The sequence below is a fragment of the Silene latifolia genome, chromosome 1 (assembly GCF_048544455.1).
Source record: "Silene latifolia isolate original U9 population chromosome 1, ASM4854445v1, whole genome shotgun sequence".
Lineage (NCBI taxonomy): Eukaryota > Viridiplantae > Streptophyta > Magnoliopsida > Caryophyllales > Caryophyllaceae > Silene > Silene latifolia.
The window spans coordinates 39,283,986-39,290,231 of record NC_133526.1 but is presented as its reverse complement, the minus strand read 5'-3'; the positions used below and the strand labels follow the sequence as shown (position 1 = coordinate 39,290,231).

At 37.1% G+C, this 6,246-nt stretch overlaps 1 long non-coding RNA gene across 1 annotated transcript; it reads right to left on the bottom strand.

The window, feature by feature from the left end:
- Window positions 1–5,058: 5,058 nt before the first annotated feature.
- On the bottom strand, window positions 5,059–5,441 carry LOC141587707 (uncharacterized). Its single transcript, XR_012519776.1, has 3 exons — window positions 5,367–5,441; window positions 5,194–5,280; window positions 5,059–5,096 (listed from the first exon to the last, which is right to left on the bottom strand). It is a non-coding gene; the product is annotated as an uncharacterized LOC141587707 (long non-coding RNA).
- Between the last annotated feature and the right edge of the window lie 805 nt (window positions 5,442–6,246).

Sequence of the window (6,246 nt, the reverse complement as noted above, 5' to 3'; positions counted from 1 at the left end):
TTTTGGCTTATTTTGTGAATCTACAATTTTCAGTTGTTGATTCCAATGTTAATTACGGTGAAGCTTCTACCTCTTTGTGTTAACAAGCCCTACAAGACCAACTATTTCCACACCTACTACTCTTATAACTTACACACCGAGTGGCAGCCAACAATGGATAAATAGGATTGATGAAAAGTTTACACCAGCGATTGGGAAAACATTTATTGACTTAGACTCAGCCGATCTTTGTTTTATGAAACGTCGCCGTTGCTTGTGGGTTTAAATCAAGGAAATCTTCAAGCAAAAGGTTTCGTGATGATATTATCAGAACAAAGTGCATGGTTTGCAATCGGGAAGGTCAGTAATAAGAAGAAAAGACGACCTGCCCTAGCGGTGTTGCGAGAAAAGGCGGATGAATCCGTTGCATCGAAATAACGAGAAATAGGTAGTACAAAGAGCAAACCGAACAAACCAATTGCTAAACGTAGGGTGAAAAAAGGTGGAGGAGAGGCAGAGAGTTCCAACAAAGGGTCAACCACAAGAATAACAAAGATTAGAAGGTGGGGCTGTCCAAAGAATGATAAAGTTCAAGTTCCATGAGAACAAGTACATGGTTGACGTGTTTATTGAGGGTCACAATCACCCGCTTGATGTTGTGAAAAATAAGGAATTTGAGAAACTTGCTGAAAATATCAATGAATTTCATATGCAAATGATTGTCAACCATTCAAAAGCAAATGTTGGTCCTAGCTTAACACACCAACTATGCACTCAACAATTGGGTGGTTTTCAAAATGTCGGGGCAACAGTCAAGCAATTCAAAAATTTTCAGAGGGAAATGAAGTGTCTAATGAACAGTCATGATGGGGAAATGTTCAAATCACGCTTAGACACCCTAGCTGAAACAAAAGGGCTCCACTTTGTTTATGAAAAAGAATCCAAGAATGCATTGACAAGGATTTTCTGGACGAATTGTGACATGCAAAGAGCGTATGCTCTGTTTGGGGATGGAGTTTCATACGACCCAACTTATGGTACAAACAAGTACAACATGACGTTCACGCCTTTCACGGGCATTGACCATCATAAAAGGTCAATCACATTTGCATGTGCGCTTATAGAACATGAAAACGATGAGTCATTCATGTGGGTATTTGACCGATTTCGGCAGCTATGGGTGGGAAAGAGCCCAACTACATAATCACCGACGAAGACCCGGGAATAATTAAAGCGAGTTCCTGGTATGTTTCGAAATTTGCAAATCGTACCTATTAACTTGTGAAACTTCATATTAAATTGTGAATCCTACATTTGTTTTATTGATTCTAGTTGGCACTGGAAAATATGATGGTTGTAATAATTTGTTTGGTTTTTTGTTTATGTGAATCGTAGTGCTTATTATGCGAAACTAGATCATGAATTTGTGAAACTGGGGTAAAAATATGTTTCACGTACTTATATCGCGAATAAGGCACAAAATTTATATAGTCTGAATCCGAGGTTAAGACATGAGATTCACAAAATAACCCCCCAGATTTACAAAATAAGCTATAGGATTCACAAAATAAGCTATATGATGTATAGTCCGAATCTGAGGATAAGACTTGAGATTTACATAATAGTGCATCGTATGACTTTGTTATGTGAAACTGCGTGAATTTAGTTATTATAAAATGATGGTGGCGGTCGATAATTTGATTTTGTTCATTGCAGCTAAGTTCAAAACAGCGAAACATCGGTTTTGCATGTGGCACATCATGAAGAAAATAACCGACAAGGTTGGGAGTTAAATTTGTAGAGATACCGACTTTTCAACCCGTCTGAACGGTGTTGTATGGGACGATGACCTGGAGCCCGGGGAATTTGAAGAGAAGTGGCTTAAAGTCATGAACGATTTCTCCTTGGAAGACAATACGTGGTTGAATGGGAAGTTCGCTGATAGACACACATGGATACCCGCTTATTTCAGAAATGTGCCAATGGGCGGTTTACTACGAACTACACAAAGGTCAAAGAGTGCTAATAGTTTCTTTAAGCGGTTTGAAAACAAATACGGGACATTAACTGAGTTCTTGGTGCGCTATGAAAGCGCCACTGACCACCAAATGCACCTGCTGAAGCTCCGTGAAGAGGAGAATGCGAATTCAATCCCTCGAAACACTTGTATGGGTCAAAATGGGAGACACAAGCGGTGAGAAGCTATACCCATGCGATGTTCTATGAGTTCCAAAACCAGGTGAAGCTTTCAATAAATACCTGCAGTTTGGTTGGATACACTCCTTGAGATCCGTGACGAACTTTGAAGTGTCGTTAGTTGAGGATGCAAAGAAAGGACTAAAATTTGCGTTGAGTGCGGTAGAAGCACGAATGATGTAAGGTGCACATGTAAACTGTTTGAAAGGAGAGGTATTTTATGCAGTCACATCATTTGGGTTTGTTCGGGAAAGTTTAAGGACATACCTGATAAATATATTTTGCAAAGGTGGAGCAAGAATGCACTCAAAAGTGACGTTTATGATTGGAATGGGAATCTGTTAGAGAAATACAACAATACCAAGACAAAAAGATTAGAATGTCCGTGGTGTGGTCCGAGATTGATTAATCGTTGGTATGCTCAAAAGGAAAGAAGAGTCGGATGTGAGAGAGTTTGCCAAGTTAATCAAGGAATTCAGGACAAAACTAGAGGGAAACACTCAACCGTTGACAAAATAACAACAGATTGAGCTTCTCTACTGGCCGCAAGGTTCGGAAGAAACCAACATCTTACCGCCTAATGTGTCTAGGAACAAAGGTTGTGGTAAACGGTTGGTGAGCAAGAAAAATAAGGCAATCAAGAAGGCGGAAAAGGCAAAAAGGTTGTGTGCTAACTGTAAGCGCAAGGGCAACCACGACAAAAGGAATTGTCCATATGATTTTGCGAGACCTTCCTCCGGTGAATCAGGTTTGTATTCATCTACGCAACTACATCTGATATTAATCAAGTATTTTATTTATCTGTTTATCTTAATTTGAGAATCCCAGAGGTTGCTTTGTGAATCCCAGGTCTTAATTTGTGAATTCTGGGTCTTGTTATGTGAATCACATATCTTTATTTGTGAATCACGTAAATGAGACCGATTGTATGTAGTAACTCGATATAATTCCTCACTTTGTAACATAAATGACAACAGTTGGCTTATATGAATGTGATTCACGTCGTGTCACCCAATTTTGCATGACCCTCACTTTTATTATTGTACATCTAATGTTTGTAAACATCTTTCTAATTCAAATTTGTGTCTTTTACGTAGGGAGAGCTAGCGGACGAAGAAGTAGAAGAGGAAGGGGATGAGGATGAAGAATGAAGGAAAGAGTCTTCTTAAGCCTTGAGAAATAGATATGATGATTGAAGAAGACACTGACAATTTTGAAAGGAGCAGTCTTTTAGTTTGGCAACATATTATTGGTTTCCAAAAATATGGACATCTTATTTGTTTATCTTATTTTTGTGAATCTGAGAGGTTCTTTTGTGAATGTAAGAGGTTGTTTTATGAATCTTAAATCTTAATATGTACAAAAGACCTGAAAATCTTATTTGTTGGTATTAATTTGTGAATCCTGGGTCTAATTTTCGCGATTATTAGGAAGATTCGTAATCTTACTAGAAAGGAACGGTCAACTGGCTAAACGGTCTTATTTTGTGAATGACACAATTTAAATATTATTTCATGAATCTTACCGTGTGAATGACAATATATAAATCCGAGGTCTAATATTGTGAATCGACTTGTTTTGTGAATCCATCTTTTGTGAATATCGTTTTTTTTTGAATCTCGGACATTCTTTTGTAAATCTCGGGTCTCATTTTGTCGACTTGTTTTGTGAATCCATTTTTTTGTGAATATCGTCTTTTTTTTTTTTTTTGAATCTCGGACATTCTTTGTGAATCTCAGGTCTAATTTTGCGAATCGACGCTTTATAAATCATCCACGTCAAATTTCACAAATTCAAGCGACTAATCAATTCCATTGATTAAAATCAACTATTACAAAAGGAGATCTACTAAATAAGCAGATTAGCACCCAACTAAATGACTAATAACATATTCACTAGAATACTTGATAGATCCTGCATATACCATCTAATACTATACTAACATAATACTTGATTGTATCCACCACAAGTTAAATCTCCCTGCTTATACCATATTCACTAATAACATTCTTTTGTGAATCTCAGGTCTCATTTTGTCGACTTGATTGCATAAATCGAAGAACGATCTCCCGCTTCACATCATATCACCACCATAGACAAGCACATCTTGCTACTTATACTCCTATATCAGAAAACACATAAAATATTTCAAAATATATACACGGACAAGCATGGCTCGCTACTATTTAAAATATCGCGGATACTATGAATGAATGGGGATTTGATATGCAAAAGTTATTAAAGAACCGGGACTGTACCGTTCTAGTATTTGCATCCCATGAAAGTAGTTGCATCATTACAGACTTTCGAAAATCGGCATTCTCTCGCAATTGTAAGAAATTATAGATGAAATTAATGAACAACACAGTTTCAAATACAGATTTCATGTACGATATCTTTGTTCAACTTGTTTCTTACCGATAATTGTCCGGATTCGCCAATCACCGAGCTCACGATCCAACATACTCAAATACCTCAACACGTGAGCTCCACAATCAAAACTGAATGTAGTATAGTGTTCAACTGTTTAGTAAACAATATTTAATTTCCGTAAAGCGGACACATTAGGGAATAACTTACTTATTTGATTGTTGAGGAACTTTGAGAGTTATAACCCTGTGAAAGTGCAGAAACCGCATGGGATAATATGACGGGGAACTACTTGCCAAAATAGGAGATAATTTGGCCACCTGAAAATGTTTCGAGTTAATACTGATTGTACACTAAAAATGTTTTATATACTCTGATTTACAAACTGTCAAGGGTTAGATTAGGCAAATAATTAATACCGTGTCTATGGTTGTATTATGTACATCATAAGACTGTACGCTGTTGCTTGAGTTGAGGATGTAATTCGTTTTACTCTCCATATCACATATACAAGTCCACCAATGTTTGTCTTTGATCAGCGGTATAAAAACCTGATATGTGGAGGGATTAGTCTCCAATTTACAGCCCTACATGTCCGCCACAAAAAAAAAAAAAAAAAAAAAAAAATTTATTGTGGAGGGACCAGACCTTTCGGATTGTGGCACCATTCACCGGTTTGTATGTCCCACTGATGTATTGATTCCAAATACAAGGGTTTTTCTTCTTTGTACAGTTCTACATACCACAAAAGGTGATTTTACAAACCATATCAATTTGGGATAATCAAGATACTTGAATATTAAAACAAGTTCAAAGCTAACCACGATGACAGTCGATGGCAAGTACAGAAGATCTGGTCGATGAAGTGTCGTCTTAATCCCAAACATATCAATCACCTAAAAAAACAATATTAGGAATGAAACAAAAGATTACAGATAATACAATGAAATGAACGCTGATAGTAGTCTACTTACTTGATCCATAACCCATCGACGCGGTCTAAGCGTAGATAAAGCCGCTCGTGTGACTTCCATCCACTCAAGACACACCATAGCCTCGCATTTGTAGTAAGGCACATTAAGAAACATTACTAGAATTATCCAAAATAAAAATAAAAATTAAAGTAAAGGGGCAAGGGAAAAGCACAAAAAAATAAAAGTAAAGGGGAAAAATACTTACTGTGTGACATCTCTTCCTTTGCGGTGCCAAATAAACTTCACAAGGTCGTCTTCAGAATAAGGTAGACGCCGGTAGCCCCTGACAAATATTAATAAGATGACTTAAGATCTCGTGATTCACAAATCAAGATCTTTGATTCACATAATAAGACCCACGATTCAGAAATTAAGAACAACGGATAAAACCAATAATAACATCTAAGATTCACAAAACATGATTAATAAGGGAATGGGTCATACATAGGCACACAATTCCACTCTTTTGCACTTCGTTCGACAGTAGCTTTCAACATGTTGTCACCGGAGGTCATAATTCAAAGGCATAACTTCAATGCATAGCGTTTCAATTGACTTACCTATAAATGCAAAACAAAAAGTCCTTATAATTATTCCAAAGTTCACAGAATCGGCCCCTGTGTTTCAGTGAAATTAACTCCGTGTCCGACAAATCTAACTCTCGGGTTCACAAGGTTAAGTAAAGGTATCTTACGAAGTTATAATTAAAGGACGATCAGTTTTGTTC